Source organism: Sipha flava, unplaced genomic scaffold, assembly GCF_003268045.1.
Source record: "Sipha flava isolate LNK unplaced genomic scaffold, YSA_version1 281_pilon_pilon, whole genome shotgun sequence".
In the NCBI taxonomy this organism is placed as follows: domain Eukaryota; kingdom Metazoa; phylum Arthropoda; class Insecta; order Hemiptera; family Aphididae; genus Sipha; species Sipha flava.
The window spans coordinates 1-24,909 of NW_020272948.1; the positions used below are offsets into that span (position 1 = coordinate 1).

General features: G+C 27.4%; 1 protein-coding gene across 1 annotated transcript in view; it reads left to right on the forward strand.

The window, feature by feature from the left end:
* Positions 1–17,773: 17,773 nt before the first annotated feature.
* The window catches only part of LOC112685532, a 55,015-nt gene continuing 47,879 nt past the window's right edge, over positions 17,774–24,909 (forward strand). The window contains exon 1 of the mRNA XM_025557450.1: positions 17,774–17,986. The gene's annotated coding sequence lies outside the window, so the exon portion shown is untranslated. The remainder of the gene's footprint in view (positions 17,987–24,909) is intronic.

The window sequence follows — 24,909 nt, forward strand, 5'->3', positions numbered from 1 at the left end:
AAAATTGTGAAAAAATTAACCAACTATTGTTACAAAAAATATTTTTCGATATTAATTTAAAATCAAATATTCCGATAATAATCTTTTATTTAAGAACAAAAAGTAGAAATTGTAAAATAATATAATTAAATAATAATAATACATAATATTAATAATATGATGAAATAATAACAACATCTATATGCATTATTATAAACAAATATTGTTGATATAACTGAAGTGCTTGCGCGGTCAAAACACACCGGGTTAGGTTAGTTGTTTATAGTAGTACAGTGTAGAGCAACCAGAACGGGAGTACAGAAAATTCTGTAGACAATTTTTTGCACTGAGCCGGGTTCGAATTGGTGACTGTGCGCGTCGTAGCTAACTGTGAGACCTTTGCACCACACTACCGCCGCCGCCTCAGTTTATCTGGCAACGACTTGTAACGATTATTACCGATACCAAACAACTATCTACTTCCTATCAAAGTAATCGGTTATAATTTAGATCATATAGTTTTATAGGGATCTTTTGATTCCACTAATGTAGCATCGATTCCGTCAGTATTGACTCCGCCATTACAGGTAGCCTAAAAACCATCTACCGACTCCGCCAGATACCAATTTTGACCTCAACCTACTGCTGTCATACATAGTAGTAATATACATTTATTGACTGTTTTTTGCATTTTTTTTTTTTCCCGAAAAACAAAACTAAAAATTTAGGACTTTGTTCGCTACGCCTGCCGGCTCCATTAACCGGAGAATTATAGTCTAAGCCTATCCTAGTTTTTATATAAACCTTTATACTACTGCGGATGGGATTATGCTTTGAATATGTACCTAAATCCTGTGCGATAAAATCATATATTTCACACATAAATTAAATTAGTCAATCTTCGTCAAGTTCTTTTGGAAATTGTTGGTTGAAAATTCATAAAATATTCAATTTAAATAGCTCTCTTAATTAATTTATAATAAATCAATTATTAGAAATGTATTGCATTAAAAATAATCATCATAGTATATTTATAAAGTTTGTAATATGAATTTGACATCGTTGCATCCAATTTTACACGCAGTCATACGCTTTTGAAGGGTCAAAGTCATGTCTATAGTTATTCCGGCACCACGAGCAATCGTATTTCATCCGTTAAAACATCTACATTAGGTATATGATTTTATATACCTACAACATGTATATATTCACTGAAATATATGGAAATACATAATACAACAGTAAAATATTAAATTCATTATCGTTGTAAAATAATAAAAATATAAAACTTCTGGATTACTTCAATAATTTATTTACTGTTATTTTTTATTTTACTTTTAGTACTGTATATTTATATTATATAGGACTATGATTTCAACCATAAAGTTAAGAAAAAAAAATGGGTGACATACTAATTATTTACTCAAAATTATTTATGTGGCTATTAAAATTAAACAAATTCTATGAATAATGTACATAAAAATAAATAATAAACAATTCAATCAGAACTAGTTTTATTAAATATACTTATTAATGTCTAATACACATAAAACCTAACCTATACACATACTTGCTATTGGCCCGTTAACGATCAAAATAAACACCGAGTCATCGTTCTATAAACTAATACATCAAGAGGTCATAAATACAGATATTATTAAATCAATGAAGTTTAATATTTCAATAGAAAATCGCGTTTAAAAATTGTATTGATATAAGTTCACAATAATAAACCAATGTCAATAATAAATATTTCATGATGATAGATTACGTTTAATCCTAATAATCATAATACGTATTGCAATGTTTAATTTATTACCGAAAAATGGGAGAGTTTAAGAATTGGAAACTATAATAATCGTTGACCTATTTTATTTTTTTTTAAATTTTAATTACCTTAACACTTGTTGTTCCATGTAGGCATAGTTCAAACAAGTTTTACCTCAGCATCTATAACATATGCTATAATTTTTTAACACGTAACAACTTAATACGGATTCGTAGTTAATTTATGAAAATATAAATTGGGTGAAACGATAGTTCGTCAACCAATTATATGCAGAAAACATAAATTCGAAGTATAATTATTTTTAACGTTAAATTTGGTACGCCGATAAGGCGAAAACGATATGAAATACCTTCTAGGCATCTAATATATCCTTTTCATCGATATAATATTATAGTAAACAAAATAAATACATTTATATTTAATGACAATCAATGTTACTTTTTTTTTAGAATTTAATAAATAATAATTCAATCGATACACAATTGTGTTGAACCTGTTTAAATACAGTACGATATCTCAACAATTTATAAAAAAACGTTTCGTTTCCATGCATATAACAATGTCATTTGCAGTGTTGTGCAATAGCTAAATTTAGTTAGATAAATTTATCTAGATACCTTATCTAGATAAAACAATCGTATCTTTTATCTTATCTAGATAAATTATACAACTGGTACCTACCTGTGATCTAAGATAGAAAACTTCGTCATCTATATTAATTTATCTAGATTGTTCACGAAAAGTAGTCTGAAAAATATACGAATATCAAATTTTCCGATATTATTTTTAAAATTGTATAATATATTATATAATGAATTTTTGAATTATACGTATATATTTAGGTACCCAGTATTATTATTGTCATTTGTCGCTAATGTGCACCACTTTTAAGAAATGAATAATATTAATTCTATCGTTAATCGTCGACAATAGATAAGCTTTATATAATAATATTAAATAATTCAAGTCGAAGGTCTAAGTAAGAATAACCTGATAGACGATAGTACTGGGAATATTGGTATTAATCGGTATTATAATAGTTTAAAAATACCAATAACTAATAATAAGAATAAACCACCAGCTCCACTCCACATTCGACAACAACCTTTATTAATTAACCATTGCAAGTTATAAATACTTCATTTATTATTATTCAACGTCTATGGAAAAAGTATCATACCATCATAATTGACTAATGACTTCATTCATAACCGTCAAGAAAATGAATCAAATGTACAAGTACAGGTAATAAAATTTTTGAATTAAAAAAAAAAAGAATTAGAATATGTTGAATAATTATCCAGTAATTAAAAAAGTATTTATTAAGTACAACACAACTCTTCCTTCATCTGCACCTGTTGAGAGACTGTTTAGTGGTGCAGTACAAGTTTTAACTTCAAGGCGTGATCAAGGCGATCACCAAGGCGGTGATAAAACATTTGAAAAATTATTGTGTTGTAGAATCATGCAATAGGTTCATAAAAAATAAAAAATTGTATTTTAAACTGTAATTTTTTTTCTTTATAATTATTAATGTATTTTAGATATATTATTTTATTTTAAACAGACTAAAGGTAAATATTTATGTTATTATATTAAATATCAAAATTGTTTTACTTATGATTATTTTATTTCAAATGTTAACAAATTTATGTATAGTATTGTTTATTTTCTTTTTAGTTTGAAATCTACTTGATATGTATCATAAATAAATGTATATGTATAATTCAACATAATAGTTTAATAAATAATAATTATATACCTTTATAGCTTATACAATGTATTCTGCCTGGCATCTATGTCCACAACTAGTCTTCCTTTTTAGAAAATGGAGTAAGTATTGACATTGACACATTGTTGTTGGAATGATCATTTTAATTATTTATCAGATTTTACAAATAGTTATTAGTAATTTAAACTAAAATTTTATATAGTCATAACTCATAATTTTATTAATATTTTCTACAAACCTATTATAAAAAATAAAATTTAAAAATAATATTTATAAAAAATCATCTCATTTTCATCTAGATAAAATTTATTTTATCTGTATCTATATCTAGATATATTTTAATTTATCATTATCTATCTCTATCTAGATATATTTTGAGTTCATATATCTTATCTGTATCTAGATACAAAAAAATTATTTAAGCACAACACTGGTCATTTGTCTCATGTAGACTTAAACGAACGTATATGCACGATTCAACTAAACATCGGTACCGGACATTTTTTGATTGCATATTTCTACGCGTGAATACCCATACCAATATACGACATACTTGCATATAGTTATGTATTACGTGTGTATAGTATGTTTATAAATTAATTTTTTTTTTTGCTGTTCTATATTTGTCTTTTTCCAGCTTGACCGGAGTTCAGCACATAAGCTAGCCATCCGTAATAATGTTTGCACACACATAACCAATTATAGCGCAGACGTTGTAACTGTCAACTTAAATCGGCCATGAAACGATGAACAAAAAAAAAAATAAATAAATAATAATAATAATAATAAAATAATCCCTGTAGCATTGTGAATTACGATACTTATCAAACACACTTATGTCGCGAAGAATAAGGATTATGATGGGTTACGTTTTATATATATGTTTGCCGTTTACAATATTAAATACCACCTTTTTTTTAAACCACGCGTAACGATTTTTTTGCTCTACTCGTATAGGTAATGAAAAAAAATAAAAAAGGGACGAGATCCTGACGGTTGGCTAAAATACAGTAACGGATGACTAATATAGGTCAATTGTTCTTATACCTTTGAAATCATTGTCGATAAAAATGATCCTTTATATTTAAATATAATTTACATTATTTATGTTAGTTCAAGTACCTAACTATTTCGTAATAAATTTGGTGCGCTGTAAATTTTTTTATTTCTATCTTTATCAATTACTTGAACATTAATTATTACATTTACTTTAGTAATAAAAAAAAAAAAAACAACCGTAAAAACAGTCCCTCGTGGTAATTTATGTTGCAATATTATTTTTGTTATTATTTTTGAATGTACTGTCATTCTTATTATCCGCAATCTTTCTAATAAATAAATAAAAATATCAAATATAATTGATATTATTTTTCTTTTAAATTGTGCACAGGATTTAATGTAAATATTTTCGTGTCATGGTATGAATGTTCTTACCATATTATATTCTTTGATCTTACATGTTAAACTAAAGAATTATTTAATTATAAATGGAGGTGGCTAGGTGGGTTTTTATTAGTATATAGTTATGTATAGATAAAATGATAGATCTGTAATAGTTGGGGATGAAATAAGATATGTTGTTGAAATTCTAAATATATGCAATTTTTTTATAATAATCATTGGGGTGTGCGAAAAATTTGCTGTGTATGCCTATATACTTATAAATACCAGCTGATGTTTAGAACTAAAGGTTTACCGTTGGTCTACTCGTATTAAATATTTCTCATTCTTTATTCAGTTTATTTGGAGTGTGCTCTTCAATAAAAAAAAATTAATAAAATCGATTTTCCCTACAGCGTAAAAGATTCATTGTATAAATGTCTACTTGCTATACGTTTAGGTTTACACCACGAAATGTCTATTTTTTTCTATTCAGTATCATGTAGGCATTGTTCAGCAACCGAAAACCCATGTGTGCTTAGTCACAGTAAAACCACGCTGATGTATAGGTGATGTACCAATATAGTGAACGGATAAAAAGCAGCATTTGATTTTATTTATTTTATTTAATAATTTCAATACTAATAAATTAATTTAAAATAAAATGTCATACAAAATGAATTTCAAACTTACAAACTGTTTAAGCTTTATTTTTTCTCATACGACGTATAGGGTATCGAACATGGCGATTTAATTAGATTCAAACGGAAATAAATAAAAAAAAGAATTCTTTAATTTATCAATACTGTGATGTTACCTACATCTAATATAACCACAGTATACTGATACTAATACAACCGACGTTTTTCATTGTAGTGTATGGGGGGGGGAGACTTTATATAATCAAATACGTTTGTAAATTGCATTTGTACTTACATGGTCAGTGGCGTAGCCAGGATTTTTCAAGGGGTGTGGGGGGAGGTAAATATAAATTAAAAATAGTTTTTTTTTTAGTTTTCGTTAGATTTGTTGCTCAATTGAATTATTCAAGAACAAAGTTCAGTTTTGAACTTGTGAATATGCAATATTATAATTATATGTTATAAACACCTCAATATAAAAATGATTTATTTTTTGTTTATAGAATTATACATAAATCCAAATAATATTATGAACATAACTATAATATTAACCATATATCTACAACAAACGTATTCTACTTGTTTTTATAGCTAATTTATTCAAAACGTCTTACAGTTGTAATATTATAAATATACAATAATATAAATAATATTTTTATTATATTTGGAAAGACAATGGTGGGGGAAGGTTAAACACCCAAACTCCCCTATCTACGCCACTGTACATGGTGTACCGTTTACAACGTGGGATTTTAAATGCAATAACATAAATATAAATTGGAGTATCATAAAAAATCATATAAAAATTTCGGCAAGTTTCCTTTTTTATATTTATTAAAAAAAAACGTTCGCATTTCTCTGCAAAAGAACGGTTTCAATCGGATTTCCACATAAACATGATCAGATTTAATTACTGATTCTATAATTATTAATCTGTTATTTTGAAATTCAATTAGTAGCTATTATTTAAAAATTAAAAAATAACGTATCCCAAAATATATACTCGTAGTTTTGATTTGTATCCACTTATATAGTATATTTTCATAAAATATGCAGTATAAAATCTAAAAACTGTATCTATAATTGTTTTTATTTCATAACAGTTTAAATGTGTTGCTGTTTTTCCATATAGCTGTAAAAATATTTTTTAAATTAAATAGTTTTATTGCATCTCAAAATAGTTGTGAATACCACTCAGACTACTCAGTTTTAATTATTTTATGTAAATTATCGCGGTTAAGTTAAGGTATAAATATTGAAGCTGCATTCAAAAATAATTATATTGTATTGCACTCAACACTAACCTAAATACATTCGATATTAAATATTAACAGGTCCAAGAGTGATACACGTGTTGCAGTGTTGGAGAAGTTACTTATTTTGGATAATTAAATTACATTACTAATTACTTAGCAAAATTGTAACTAAATTATTTTAAGTTACTTTTTTTTCATTTTGTCAAGTTACATTACTTATGAGTTTTAAAAGTAACTCAATTACAATAGAGTTACTTTTTTTTTTTAAATATCACTGAAGCTTAATATTTTTGTCTATTTTGTCTATATAACAATACACAAACTAAATAATGACAATCAACAATATGAAATTATTAACAATTAACACTAATTTTGCTACTCATTAAACATTTATCTTTATTTTTCAAATTTATTTTAAACAACAATGCGTTTTCAAAATTACAGTCACTAATTTTAGATCGCTTTTTAGTGCATATATCTCCTGCTATGATAAACAAACGTTCAACAGAAGCACTTAAGGGTAAAGCAGTATTATACTTCAAAAAAATTAATCTCATTATTGGCATGTTTTTTAAAATAGTTAAATCACCTTTAAAAGGAGTAAATAAAAAACGTTCAAGTTCAGCATTAGAATGCTCTTGTTATATATCTTCATCAAAAATAATGTTATCATTGACTTCCTCAACTTGATTTTGCCCTAAATTATTATCATTAACAAGTTTGAAATATTCTATTTCAATTTGAAGGATATCAGTGGCTTCTTATTTTTCCATTACTGACATACCTTTAAAGTTTTATTGTTCTTAACATATATTAAACCAAAAAAAAGTAACGGGTAATTTAGTAATAATTACTACAAAAAAGTAACTTAAATTACATTTGAATAACTTACAGTAAAATGTAATTAAATTACCATCAGTGTTTTATTAATAAAAATTGATTAGCAGTCTTGTAAAGTATTCGAATACAAGTATTTGAATACATGTATTAAAATACTTTTTGAAGTATTTTTTAATTATTTTGAATAATTTTTAAAAGTATTTTTAACAATTTGTAAATACTTGTATTTAAATACCACAAAGTTCGTTTTAATAATTGTATAATCATAATAATTCTCTATCCTAATAATTGTTCCAACTTCTAAAAATAATATTCGGTTATTATTGATGAATCTAATAAGTAATAAAATAATAAGATATTACTATAATATTACTAATTTTAAAACTGTTAAATTTCAAACCGTTTTAACGTTATCATATAAACGTAGTATATTACTACGATAGATATATTAGATAATGTAAAATTGTAATACAAAATTAAAAAAAAATACTTGTACTTATATTCAAATACTTAGTGAGTATTCGTGAAATACATTTTTATAATAGTATTTTATAAGTATTTTTAATACTATTTTATTCGAATACTAGTATTAGTATTTTAATAGTTTTTCAAAAGTATTTTTTACAAGACTGTTGATTAGTTAATCATGGATTTCGGATCGAATCAAATACCGGCATTCTGGTCAGCCGTATACTTAGATACGTACGCATACATTATAACACGCATAATATATATATTTGTGTATATGTGTGTGTACAGTCACAAATACTATTAATAATCTTAACAAGGGCAATATTATTGTGGTGATTTGACTAGACGGATATGTGCAGACGCTGTACAAATAATTACATATTACACGGTTGATACATTTCTCTATATTGTACGTATGTGTATGTGTGTGTCTGCGAATAATGAACTATGATAAATGGTAATTATATTAAACTATCGCAGGTGTATATGTATAGGCACACGGACGTGTTACCTACGACCGTCCATGGAATGGATATTATAAATACATCCGGCGTTTCGGGCAAACCCGCGGCCACAGTTGAATTATGTACGAAAAACCTTTAGGACAGGAAACGATAATAATCGTGATCGTTTTAGAGGTCGTGTACACGACGACTATTGCACGTACCTGTATACTATACCTGTAACTTGGTCGATCGCAGCACCGTTGAAACCTTTAAGATAGAAAACGGAAACAATCGCTACCGTCTTCGGAGGTCGGATAGTTTACGAATATTATTCTTCGTGTGCATGTACACAATTGTACTTGCTTCGGCAGTACATATACTAAAAATGTCGAGTAGCGGCGTGTATCGTGAGCACGCGACCGCGCGTGTCTACGAGACACCGGGAATGATAATAACGCGTACGTGCGCAGCAACACGTTTGCACGGAAAGACGCGGTCGGTTCCATTTGCCGCGGATCGATTAGAAGGAGACTTGGACCGGTGTTCACGGATTGACATGTTTACGAGCAAGACAGTCATAATATTTATGTACACGTGTTTACTGTGATGAGATGGAACAAAAATCGCGGACAGTCGTGACTTTTCACCGTTCTCCCGTGATACATTGACGACAATAATACATAATACCGTAGTGTACACACACCGACTACGGCGACGACGCACACATGCCACGAAGATTCGATCGTTTACGATCGTTTACTATAATGAGCGTAGTCATAAGGAAGACCGAGTAGTTTTTTTGCGGATCAGTCGATGCGCTTATTTTTTTTGTTTTATTTTTTCATCGTTAATTTTATTGCAAGCATTGCGAATGTCACCGAATGTGGTGGGCAATACTCATACACAGCCCAACCGGTATTTATCGAACTTTGAGAGAAATTCGTTTGAAAGAAATGGAACTAGTTTTTTACTGAACGAAATACTTGCAAACATATTAAGATGTGTCTAATCAAAACGTGACACGTGTATAATGCGTATAATAATAGTATTGTACGGTCATGGATAATATTAATAACAGTATGTTACCAGGGTTGTCACGAGAAAGCATTTCTGGGTTAAGCCTACTCATTATTATTTTGAAAAAAATCCATAAAAATCCTGGCTGCTTTTTTGGGTAAAATAGAAATTTACTATTTTTTTTTAACTTGTGTTAATTTTCAGAAAAGTATGCCTTTTAAGTATTATCAAACAAATTGATGAGCATGGCTCAAACTTATAGCTCTAAAAATGGTAGTTATAAGCGCTATAACGTGCTCATAAAATATTCCTATAAGTGTTTAAATATATTTAAATATATGCACTAAAAATACAAAAATATGCAAAAATTATATCATGTAAAAAAAAAAATATCTTACTTTTTATTGAAATACTGATCGCGTTGCTATATGATACGAAAAAATATATAATTTAAACTAAAAGAAGAACTAATTAATTAACATGAGTTAATTATAAATATAACTAATTAATACTATAATAATTACTTGTTATTATTAAGAAAAAATGTTTTAAATGCTACGAAACTGAAAAATACTTAAAAAAAAGCAAAATAGAAAATAACTAATTTCTAAATATGCAAAAATATGTAACATAAAATGTCGTATTTAGTTTCTTAGTTATCTGAAACAAATTTATAGCTTACATAGGTATTTTTAAGACTTCTCAAAAAAAAAAAAAAAAAAAAATGTAAGTGCTACAAGTTATGAGCCCTGCTGATGAGTAACAAACTGATTAAAACAAAAATCTAATAATTATTTTTTTTTAATTAGATAGGTAGGTAAAATTAAAAGTATAAAATGGAAAAAATTACACACCAACAGTCAATCGAAGTGTTAACAATCTTTTATTTTTAATAAGCTATTAGAATTGATAAATTTTGTATTTGGTATGATGTCGGTACAAGTATTTTTGTTTGACAAATAGTCTTAAAAATATCATACAAAATTCCATATACATATCTCTAACTGATCAATGAAAAAAAAAGTAGTTATAAAAAAATGTATAACAAATGGATAAAATTACTTCGTAAAGGGAGAAAACCTAACAAAATTACAAATCTTAAGGAACTTTTTTTTTTTTAATAAAAAAACTTTGTTATAACTGTATAATTGATGACTATTGTCTTTGCATAATTGTTAAAGCTAATGAAAAAAGCTGACAAAGTCGTTGGTTATTAGTACGAATACACTCAATTATTAAATCAACAAAACGCCGAAATCAAATTAAGATTGAACGAAGAATTATGGTTAAAGTTCAATATTAAATTAAACAAACAATAATCGCATAATTTAATCAATTTATGTTTTTTTTCATATAACAACAGTATGATATTGACACAAGAGCTACTTTTCAGGGTACTTATAACTTAATTATGATTTTAAATTTACGATTTATGAATTATAATTTTAGCATGTTTTAAAAAATATTAAAACATTTATTACACGTATATTTACAGGACTTTCAGTCAAACAACTGAAAAAATTATATTTCCTGGTAAAAAGGAAATGGTATTACCAAGCGCGTACATAAAAAAATATTTTGGGAGGGGTTTTAGGCAGGGACGTCATTTCAACTTTTGAAAGGGGGGGGGCAATTGATTAAATTTGCTGACTTCATAATATTTAAATAATTATAGTTACCTATATTAAATATTTAATATTTATGGACCATAAACTATTAATAAAATATTTTTTCCGAACAAAACATGTAAGGATTAATAATGGATAATGATGTCATAATGATGATAAACAAAAAAAACACGGGGATGAGCCAGTGTTTCCCAACTTGTAATAAACCGTAAACATGTATTTAAAAGAGAATATTATCTAATTTCTGAGTACAAAATAGTAAATAAAAATGTATTATTTACTGATTTTAGCATTTGATCATCGGACAAAATATTACCGACTTTTTAAAATTTCTTAGAGTGGGGCACATGCCTAATCTGCCCCTCCCCCAAATGACGCCCCTGGCTTTAGGTTGTACATTTTTATAATTACATAATATATATACCACTTTTACTATATAAAAATATATTTAATAATTTTGCTGAATTTCGGGAATAGGTTAAATCCCAAACCCTCCCTCTTTTTTTACATGCCTTGGTATTGCGTATTTCTTGTTAAAAAAAAATATAAATTAAAATTAATGTGTTTTACTTAAGAATTTAAATTGGATACTATGACACAATAAATATTGATCTTTGTGAACTCGATATGGCATGATAAATCATATAGTCGATTAGCAATTATTTTAAATATATATATAAATATTATTGTAAATATTTATTATACTAATTATCGTTTTCGTGTGACACAACATTTTTTTCTGAAGGCACTCGGATACTAATAAAATTTAAATAGTTTAATAACAAAGAATAATTAATAAGTACATGTTTATATTTTATGCTCTATATTATCTCAGATATAAATAAATCATTCGAGAAAATATAATAAAATTCACTCTAATTACATATATTGTATATTTAATGGATTTCAAATTTTAATTTATGAATGCTCTTCAAGTTAAAGAGTATCAAATTTTTCAAGCTAATAACATGTACAAAGAAAAGGCAAAGTTCAAAACTGACTTCGATGAGATCGAAGTGAGTAGTACATAAAAGGCCAGATTATGGTATAATATAAAGGAGCTATTACTTTTAGTGAATAAGCCCTTTCTCCCAAGATTATTTTATTTTATTATTTAGATTCAATATTTTACAATAAATAATAATTGAAATAAGTATAGGTACAAATAATTGATAAAACCGTACTTTTTATTTACTAGCCAATAATTATAGAATACGTTTAATTGATAATACAGAAAAATTACATTTTATTCAAATTTAAATAAAACAACTTTTCGCCATACACAATAAAAAAATTAAAAAATTTTAATTTAAATAATTTAAAAAATTTTGTTTATTTTATAAAAAAAAAACGATTTGACACGTTGTGGCCTCTTTCAACTTGTGACCTTTATTTTATAAAAACTGATTTAACGATAATGTTTCTGAGACTAATAAACTAGTCTCTTGTTACATTTTTTACTGTCCACTTGAGATTCTATGAATATTTTTCTAACAGTCAAATTTTAACGAGGAGATAGTTCGATATTGTTTATATAAATCTAGGAAAAAGAATGTAATGGTTTATTTAGAGCAGTTAATTTCACAAACATTGATTCATATAAGAGCATTAAAATAGAAAGAAAAATACTAATGATAATATTTCAAATAATTTCTCGATTACATGAGTAATTTGCCCACTGTATTGTTAATGGCTAAAAAACAAATAACCATTCACAAAGAAGTAAAAACTTAATTGGAAAAAACTATAGATATCTTAAAAAAAAAACTAAAAATTATTGTATGAATAATAATGTAAAAATATGTAATACTTTACATTTATATACATACTACATAATGTATATACAGGTACACTGCGTAAAACAAATATACATAAATATAAAATGCAAATAGATTCATTCTTATAAAGTGGTATAAGACATCAGTACATAATTTGATATAATTAAGGCCCATAATGTACTACTAGAATTAAGCCACGATCTATGACAAAATTATTAAATAATAATATCTTAAATATTTGAACTTTGCCAACTTTTATATCAAAGTTTAAATTGATAAAATAATTGTATTAATTAATAAACAAAGCGATGATGTCTAATTACTAATTGCGTAGTTCAAAATGTTTTGGTATGTTTTGTACTAACACTACGTAATTGCGAGAAAAGAAGATTGGGTGAGGGGGTGATATTTTAGTGACATCATTTCTCTCATGGTTACGCCACTGATCATAATTAATATACAATGACGACTGACGTACAGAGAGGTGTTTATCGGTCGGTGTATTATACGTATAAAAAACGAAAAGAAAACAACGCTGCATGGTAAATCCAAACAGTATCTGTAGTTTTAGAGAGGGGTGGACGTCCAGGATGTAGAAGAAGAGGAAATCAAGTTGTTTTATGAGAGTGTTTAGGTGTGTTTGTGTGTGTGTGTGTGTACCGTGTAGACGACTTACATTCTTCAAGCGCTCATTGTTCGGAAATCACGTTACATGCGTGTTTCGCACGGATACATGCGTCTACGGATCGTAAAACCTTAACTCAACCGCGTGAATGAATTGTCAATTCGGCAAGATTTTGGTATAAAATGAAACGAAAATGAAATAAAATAAGTCCCGAACAACTGAGTAACGTTCGCGTGCGCACACGTTTTTCGACCGAAACGTCATGATACCTAATGATATGCATTCGGAAGATCTCAATCGATTTTTTAATACAATACAAACCCGTTGCAAGGGTAAAAGCAAGTCATATGTTTCTCTAATGCGGCATATAACTTTAAAGAAATGGAAGCGGTAAAATTAGATAAATATCGACAACGGACAACAATAATAATTACTGTTATGCGTGTTTACTATTCTCGTATTTCGAGTAGCTTCACTAGCTTGCTGTAACTGTGAATGATTACAGCATGTCATAATTCCGATTTGAAATGTCTTTAATAAAGAGCGACAATATAATTTTCACTTTGGGGCGGAAAATATCTAACGATGAGTCTGATACAATATTATATGAGACGTACGACTATACTGCATAGACTAAGTGTTCCGCGAACACATTTCCTCGATAGGAAAAGATTCGTAAAGGTCTCTATCATTACATCACATTATAACTGTTACTGTACACGTGTATATTAAAATATTGTAAAGCGTATTTTGCGGTATGCTGAAGATGCGTAACTTGCACTGACGCACAGTGCGTTTACCTGTGAGTGAAAATCAAATCAATCTCATGTACAGTAATGTAGTCCTAAAAAAGTTTATGGGTACACGACTGAATCATTGTAAAAAAATATATGCACAATAATATTGAGAACGTTATCAAATGGTTTAAAAATATATCTGTGTACAAACGGTCTCTGTACAAGTCACGATTAAAGATAGTACTATCTATTGCTATGGTTCAAATAAACCACGGATTCTCAAGATATTTTTTAACTCAGTGAAATTATCTATATGTTATCTATGGCGAAATAACCAAATCACGTTTATCATTTTTTACTCATTGGATATCAAAATTTAATAAATATTACCCAATATAAATATTATTTACCGAGTAACGTTAATACGTCTTGTTCACAGTCCGTGTACCTGCGTACCAAGATTTTTGTTGAGGGTACACGCACAATTATAAAATTAGAAGGTGGGTACACGCCATGTACCTCCGTTTATCCTCCACTTAATCACTGCTCACTTATTCATATATATATATATCATATGCACAGTGATCGCAGGGAAATTAACACGAATACTCCAAAAATGTCATATAAATATTCTCTTTGTCGGTGTTAAATTTCAATTATTTTATATTATTTATTTTAAGACCATATTTGTGTGTGACTTCAGTGATTAGACTCGTATATACAATGTAATTTCATAATTTTTATAGTCTCGAGCGATTTATTTAAGGAGGTATACCTTACCGATATATCGTTGTATCAAATTTATTGGACATTTCCAATTTTTAAAGAAAATTATTCTAATGGTTTAAGGCATTAGAGAAATTATAAGAATTTAGTGGTTTATTATAATTAATATAATATAATTTTTTTTCTTTAAGCTTTTACGAACCATTTAGGCTCTTTGCTTTTAAAACCAATTCACCCCATATTTCTTTATATATATTATATTATTATATTCTATATTTTATTGTATATTATACATAATTATCTGCTCTTATAAGCATTTATGTTGTAATTGTAATAAATTGTAATATTTATACTATAATTTTACTATGTTAAATAAATATATTTAAATATTTTTGGTAACATGAGTTTCATAATATATTTTTTGAACTGTAATAAATAAATTTTAAACGCCTTTTTATAGTGCATTTTTTATAATATTTAAAGCTTTTTTTTCCTTTTTTTAGAGGATTTTTGCTATTTTTTGAGCATTAAAATCCCAGTCCTAATTTATTATTAATAATCAATAGGTATAGTATAATAAAAACATACGTAAATATTTTAATTTTCGTTTGGTTGATGTATTACACAATTTAATACTTTATTGAAGTTAATATAAAAATGTTTTGAATACAATTTGTTGGAAAAATTAAATGGTGTTTTTCCTAAAGTAAGAACACATTACTTTCTTCAATATATAATATATACCACTATATTTCGCTTTCCCGAGAAAGGTTAACACTAGGTTATCTCATGGTCATCAAAACATATCGGTTAACCTACTTGTAATACGAAAAATATTTGAAGATTTTAAAAAATATTCTATTTTTATAAATATGGAAATAATGTATTTAAAGGTAAGTACTCGTAATTATAGCTCATTCAACATTTTCACTTTTCATCTTTAAGAAACCCGATCCAATAATTTATTATCATAAGTTTAATGAAAAAATATTAAAATCTATTACTTTAATATTCCATAACGCAATTATAATCGATGCAATAAATAATCAATGTAAAAATACATTTTATATAACCAACAAAATGGATGATTCAGCTGTTTTTTTTTATATAATATTTGTAACCCTTTAGCTTTTTGCATTGAAGTTACAATCAGTTTCTATCAAGCTATTTTATATATTTCAAAAATTAAACTTTCGCTTTTCCATTTATAGTTAAGAAAAATGTAATATAATAATACAGTAATAATTCTGTTATTGAATGAATCACGAGTTTCTGAAGTTATTTATTCGATCTCTCTAAAAGTATTAATAAAACCTGCCTTAGTGAAATCTTAAAATATTAATGTTTTTTCAAAACTGATTAAGTACCTATACCTCTATTAAATTCATTATATTATCAATCAATGAATTTTATCCACTAACACTAATATAGAATGATGTTTTTATTTTTATTTATTTTTTAATTAATTTATCCTAATACATTTTACAAGCTTATTTTTTGAAAAACAAAATTTTTAAATATCAAAAAAAATATTAACACATAAATACGAGCAAATCATTTTAAAAACTCAGGGATCACACATGATAACAAATTAATTAAATGCTATATAATATTACGGTTAATTGTGTTATTTTCTGTCATACTATTTTCTATCGTATAAAATTCGGATATGATTAATTTTAATTGTTCGGACGCCATTACATTTAATCTTCATTATACAATGTATAATTTACATGTTTATAAGGTTTATATATACACCGCGTATATTATACCTATAGGTATTATAATTGCAATTCTTATAAAATAATAATAGTTTTTTGTTTATGTATTTTCAGCATTACTACTAGTACTGACATGCATAACAAATAAAAATTATTCTACATTTGAATGACATATTATACTGTCACACACTTATCAGTTTTCTTTTTTTAATAATATTTCCTTGATATATTAAAAAACCTATCGAGGTCATCACCAGTAAAATCCATATTGCATTCTTAAATTTGAATAAATAAACAAAATACTAGATTCTTGTGTTGGGCGTGATGATTCGTTAAACGGACAGAGTTCAAAGAAACCATACGATTACTAAACATGACCGACATGAGATTCTTCAGAATATTATTTCTTCACAATTTTACTGGTGTTAGTACATTTTTTCCCGGGGGAAAAAATTAATGCGGGTACAATTGTAAATCGGTTTCTTAACAGTTAAATTGTAAATTTACACATGCGATGTGCCGCACGGAAGCGAAGATCTTATCAACAACATATCATGTGCTTTCTAATAGCATCGTGTACCTAATAACCGTTAACGTTGCACATTTGTATACAGATGTGTGTAGAGATTATTGAAAAAAAAAAAAAATTAATAAATAAAAATACGCACACACGCTCATTTTTCTTAAGAGTTCATCGAAGAGGGGATGGAGAAGACAATAATTGCTACAAGATAGTTTACCACATTGTAATGTTTAGGATTGTAATGGCGATTCGTATACAACATTGCACGTGCATTACGTAAAGGGTTCGAGATGTTTACGCACAATTTGTGAGCGCGAGTAATGCAAATTCGTCGGCCGCGGCGGTGGCGGCGAAAGGGGCGTGCGTTCGTGCAGTGACGGAGAGTGGCGCGAACACCGTGCCCCCCCCCCCTTGGGCGGAAAGTGGTGGTACGGCCGCGAATCGACGGGCCGCCGGAGAGCAAACGGACAGTTGGAAACGCGCTGCGACCGAAGTGCTCTTAACCGTGCGCCGCTGACACGCGCAACGGCCCGTGCAACGGACGACGAAGATTTTCCACGTACGCGGGCGCGCGCCCGCCTCCACTACGAACCGTCGGGGTACTGCTCTGCGGGGTCGACGACGCGAGAACAAACACATCGCCGTCGATGCGGACTGTCGCGGCGCAGCAGTTGTTCTTCGCTCGGACAATCATCGGGTAAGTGAATACTATCATCGACCGATTGCGAAAAAAATAGACGGGGAGGGGGAAAAAAAACAACATAGTGAATATGATCTCGCGCACGGTGCGATTGCCACGCGGGATCCAGGGAAACGGTTTTCCCGAAAAAAAAAACCGCGATACGGACTACCTCGATGGTACGCTTACGTATTTTATGCCGAACGAACAAATCCGTTTACACGAATCTGTCTCAACAGTGCCGTCGGGGATCTCGGGATTTTTTGAAGAAATTACATTATGCTTATAAAATATCGTAATTTCAAGTTTTTCGTTTTTTTTTTTTTTTTTAAAAGAAAAAGTTTATTTAAAGTTAATAATAATAATTGATGTGTTACAAACATATGTGTATCACAATTTATATATTTATAAAGACCCCCGATTTATATTAGGCCCTGCACACTCTAAAAACGGCTCCTATCCGTAGCGGTAAACAGAAATTATATTACTTACATTTCCACCGGAATTTGTTGAAACCATTTACTGTATAATCTCTCGCAGATGGGTGTGCTCAGTTACGATACAGATATTGACCAAGATTTCGTACTCCTAAAAAATATTTAACGTTATCCTGTTAGAATGTCACAAGATAAACAAAAAATTTCCCGATACAATACATTTTTACTATATTATTCTAATATTAAGATCCTTGTTTTATTATTTTATTTTTTGTTTAAGAAATTTTAGTTTATTCACATTTGAAAATTAGTTTTTATTTATATTTACATAAATAAAACATATATATTAACAGCAATGAAACGTTTGGAACTAAAACAAGTAGTTCTTGTACCATACTTTTTTTTTTTAGTGATATTATGATAATTTAAGGATAGTCGATTTAAATAATATACGATACTGTTATGAGACACACGAACGTTCACTTTTGAAAAAAATACTCATTATTCCCATCTCATTACGTTCTTGAAATATTAATAATCAACTTAGAAATAATGGACATTTTTAACTGGGCCATAATTAATCAGAAAATACAATCAACGTAAATCTGGAATAAAATTAAATGATCAAAGGATCACGTATTGTTATTTAAAATTATCGCACACTTTCACTAAGCTCGATGTGAATAATAAAGTGGCTTCACGTTTATATTGCATTGTAATTAATTTTGTATAATATCTGAGTTCTTAGAGATTTTACTCATAATATAATGATAAATGAAATAATTATAATTTTTTCAAAATGTGTATTTTTCACATAGTATTGTGTAACATAAAGCGTTATTACTGCTGTAAAAAGTACAAGTAAACAAAAGTATAATGATAACAACGTGTTAAGTATAAACATTTTAAAAATACTAGACAATAGATTTTATACAATTTTAGTATACTTGTACTTTATTGTTATGTAAGATTGAGAAGAATACATACATTAGAATAACTGCAGATAAATATTTACAACTGCGCAGATGATATACGTTGAAATATTAATGAAATATCCGTTAATTTGAAAATTATAATTACAAATTAGATCTTAACAATTAATAACAAATAATACTGGTTATAGTTTATGTATTTTAGCATCCTGGTTACAGAGTATACTCTAACAGTTTTACTCATGTAACTCAATAAACGTTAAAAACAAGTAACCAATAGTAAAATATTTTGATGTTATAGAACTGACAAAGTTTTATTGTTGAATTTTCAATAGGAAATCCTTGTAAATAAGTCAATTGTGATTATAATTACATCCTTTTGTATTAATTATTTATATTTAAAATAAATCCAGCTTAAAAATATTTTTGATAACTACGTATAATTCAAATAATTTTGATAATCATAACATTAAACGGTTAACATTAATATCATTAATAATATCAATAACAAATATCGATGATGTTTTGTTGAAAGGGCATATACCACATAATTGAAATTGTTCAGGAGGAACAAAATAGTGTTTTTAAAAATGATACCGTTTAGGTCGGTTGGTCTTGGATATATCAACCATGTCAAATTAAAAGTAGTAGTATACGCCCTTTTAAAATTCTCCGTTAAAATGTTTATATATTCTTTAGGGCGTTTGGATAACTTATATCCGCTATATAGAGAATAATTCTTAATATTTTTAACCATCTCAATATTACAGATTATGCGCCTATTTTTTCTGAAAATTTTGATACCAAAAACTGATTTTTCGATTTTTGTGGTATACGCCCTTTCAACAAAATGCCATCGATATAGTGATAATGCATTTTAGAATTTTTAACATTTAAATTAATATGCATTTTATCTAATAATTTAACTTTAAAAGAAATCAACATTTTTACTATTTTAAAGTCAAAGATTGGTTCTGAATCTATTTCTGGTTTGTTTTTTTTTTAAATAGATTATATTGTATAAAATAACTTTTATCCATACGTATATGCAAAATTTTTTTTTACCTTTTATACAAAGGGCTTTAATTCATCTTATTGTACAAGAATTAAATTTTTATTGATACAGTAATAATATTATGATTTGCTGACGCAATTGAGCATTGAGCATTGATATTTAAAATACAATTTCGTTCTAAAAATTTATTTTAATTAATAAATTATTAAACCAACATTCTATGGTTTTGGTGATTTTCAGCTAAAACCGTTCACCTCACGTTAGCTAGCCGTGGGGTGTGGAGGTTTATGGTCGATGTTCACCGAACCACCTGATCAAATATAAATTTGATAAATTACTAAAAATATTATCATAATTTACACACTCTGCTTTAATTCTTACTTTATAGATTAAAAATAAAAATTATAAGTAACAATTTTAAAAATATTTTAATATTATTTGAAATAGCATATTAGCGAGTTCACTATTTATATTTAACTGTAACATATATTAACAACGTGGCATTTTTAAAACACTATATTTTGATAAAAAATGATCAAACAATTTAGAAAAGAACTTAAGTTAAATGAACATCAGATTCACAATAATTGACAAATAGACGAAATTGGTTTTATTGAAACCGATGCATATGTTATGCATCGAGTAGTCCAGTTTAATTATTCTTAAATTAATAGAAAATGTAATCTCTTTGGAATATAAGAAAATATAGGCAGGTATTTAAAAAAACAATAAACCATTTAATCGAATAATGCCCTTAAAATTATATGGAAAAAAAAATTAAATGTGTTGCATTATCAAGTCTATTTGGTTTCAAGCATTAAGTATTATGCGTCTAGAATCTAGACTCTAGATGGTGTTTGGACCATGGCCCATTAAAATGTTATATCGTAATTTAAATATTTCGATGTTTGTCTATGTGAATCATTATAATTTGTCTAAGTTTGTTAAAGTATTTGACCTCTTACTCCGAAATGTATTTGGGTAGATCATATACTAATCTGAAATCATTATACCAAGAAATATTTTAACTCATTAAAGTTATAGCCACACATTTTTTTTTATTAAAATCTGTTTAATAAGAGTAGTAGTTAAGAACTTGAGTTATATTTAAAGTAAACTCGTACGCACAAGCTATGCATAGTATAATATTATATAGCTTAATAACAATAATATATATATATATATATATACTATAGAGTTTAAGTGAACAAACAAAAAAGTCACGTAAATTTCAATTTTAACTAATACATTAAATAGTATAAATAGATTTTAAACCTGGCCAACATTAAGCGATTCGAAATTTAATGTTTATATTATACCGACATAATTTATGTGATAATATCTAATGGAATATAGATCTACCTAATTAAAAAGGAATGTCTTTTTTACTGGAGGAAGATTCATTTTAACAATAATAAGACATTTTTTTTGTGTTAATGTGAAGAATAAACAGGAGTGAACTACAATAAAAATGTTAATATCTTTTATCGCATAACTGTTTCCCTCTATTTTCAATAGACCAACTAAAATAAATCTTCTAAAATCATTGGTGTTGTAATATTTTATTTAAATAATATATAGTAGCCTATGTATATGGTTTTTATTAGCATTATAATCTGTTGGGAATATGGTACAAAAATGTAGTAAAATTATAACGTTAAAAAAAAAAAAAAACTATAAGTGTTTCTATTACGAACGATATGGGAATACATCGATATAACGTTGTCTTGCGAATACTCAATGGGAAATGTAGCGGATGGTAATCGTCTTCAATATTGTCCAGCGTATAACGGTGAAAGCATTTCGACTGTAATTTACAAGAAAAATACCACCGTCGATAATTTAAATATGTACGTTTACCTACATAATAATGAACACAATAAGGAAAAAAAGAGTGCAACCAATTGATATTTGCCGAAAATATCTTGCGGTGATTTTTTTTTTCTTTTTCTTTCTCATATCATTATACGTGTAGGTATAATTTTATTATTTTTGCTTATATTACCTTATATTGGATGTAACATCCCGTTCGTCCGTCTGTTCGGCAGCAACGCATGCATAATATCGTTTACGACAAATAACGTCTTGGTTACTGCAGCGGTTGTCTACCATCATTGACCATAACAAAACGTGTACTTTTATCCCAGATCATAATATGATTAAGTTAAAATTGTGAAATATTATCCAATGATTCGAATTTTTATTGCCTACATGTTTTATTGGTGATGTGTCCCGTGCTGATGCGCGACGAACATCCACGTATCTATATAATTTATAGGTAGGTACATCATATTGCACAAACAAATATTAGGCGTTTACTGTCGAACGTCAGTGTTTCCCTTTTTTTTTTTTCTTCGGGTTTTGAGTCATACAATACAGTTTCAAGCGTTTCGATTGTAATTTATTCGCGTTCCTATACATAGATACTATATAGGGGTTAAGAAAAATTCCATATTTAATTGGGATACAATTGAACGTAGTTTATTTGACAGTGACGTATACACCGTATAATATGCTGATAAACAAAAACAATCCTTATTCAGTTCGAAATAAGTGAAAAAAAAAATTGTGTAACATAAAAATAGACAGTAAAAACAGACAATCCTTAATTGAAGTGAACAAATCGCACATCTAACTATCGAAATCAACCCATTTTACAAAAAATGTTATAAAAATAATAAACGATAATCTGTAGACATTGGTAATCAGTATGACAGTTCATATCATTAACTCTTAAGTAGGTAGTACCCAACCATTATTATTTTTCCAATGATGAGATAAAAATGTATTAATTCATTGTATTAAATTACATCAAAAAGATAACTTAAAAAACACGTGTAGAGTAATTGGACCCGTTCGATTTTCAGATCATTAACGACCGTTATCTCTCACCGATATAGAGCCGCTAAAAACTGTTTTATGTGAGGTTTTAATAACACAATTACATGACATGAATCACATTAATGAACATTTTTTAAAAGAACAAGCCGATAATTGCCAAAAAACATGTTTACTAAGGCTATTTTTAAGCACTCAGATGTTACTTACAAAATAAGATAATTAAGTTCATTTATGTTTTGATTGATGATGATTATTATTATGAATACTAAAATGTAACATTTACACAGTACACAAAAATTACGTGGTATTTATAACACCAAAGCGGTAAAGCACTGTTTACTCATTTTATTCATTTATTCATAAAAACTTGCAATATCTATTTTCTTTACTTTAACAGAGTCTTGGTAGATGTAGTTTTATTTTTTTAAGTGTTTCAATATGTAACGTTCATTTATGTTCAAATAAAACAATAATGCATACCATGTAAATAATAATCAACCGTATGGTTATGTAGTTAGTAAAGCATTTGTAATGACTTTAATAAAAATATCAATGTACAAATTAACGGTAAATTAAACTTAGAATTAGAACGAATTGTATGGCCATCGGAAATAAACAGATATTAAATAATCGCAAAGCAAATTATTCTACTTGTTATTTTTTAGTACTTTTAAATGTAAATTATTTAATAGAAATAGGTAAAGATTGACAGCTCTAGTGGCATACATTTTACTGAATATTATTTACACCCCCGAAATATATTTGTTTTATATTGCGTCGATATGTTATATAGGTGTTATTCTGGTAATATTTATTCAAGTTTTTTTTTAATTGATTACAGTTGACAGTGTTGGCACTATGTTTATTATAAATATTATTAATTTATGATGTCGTTCGTACATTTAATAAATTATCCAAATAAGTTACTTCGTGATTTTTCATATAGTATAGTATGACTTTACGAATACTTGGAATACTGAGAAAAAATAATGAAAGTCACATAGAAACAAAATAAAATAGTAATAACAATAGCTTTCCATTGATTTCGATTGGTTGTTCACTTTAAAACGTTTAATTATCGCTGTCCAAACCCACTTTCCCTCCAAAAGGCTATTAATTGATTGCCGATCGGTAAATAACCAACTCTCTTATATTACGAGTATGAACACAGTAACGTTCAAATATTCTTAAAAAAAAAAAAAAAAAAAAAAAACAATTCATCTAAAATGTTTTAGTACATTTTACTATCCACCGTACAACAATACGCTTTATTTTAAGTATCATGTTTTAGATAGCAATAATCTATATCTATTCTGTATTGCCAGTTTAGTTTAAATTATAATGATGAAACCTGTAAAAATTTTTTTATAAAATATCTTATTAAATGAACATTATGGATTATGCTTGATAATAATATACAATCATAAAAAGTTAAAACAAATCTTAAATTATTGCATTTAATACGATTTGATAATATAAATTAATTGTATAACATAAAAGAACACTAAAACGATCTGCAATGTGTATATTTGAAAAAATTTGAACATTTTATAAATATATTATGATTTTAATGGTAACAACAAAACTAGTTTCCCCGTATATTTTGTTTTATGACATTCTCAAACCCGTTTTTCAAATTAATACAAAAATAATGGCGAATTATCTTAATGTCATTATTTTGTAACTATATACATAATGTAGTATACAAAAATAGTA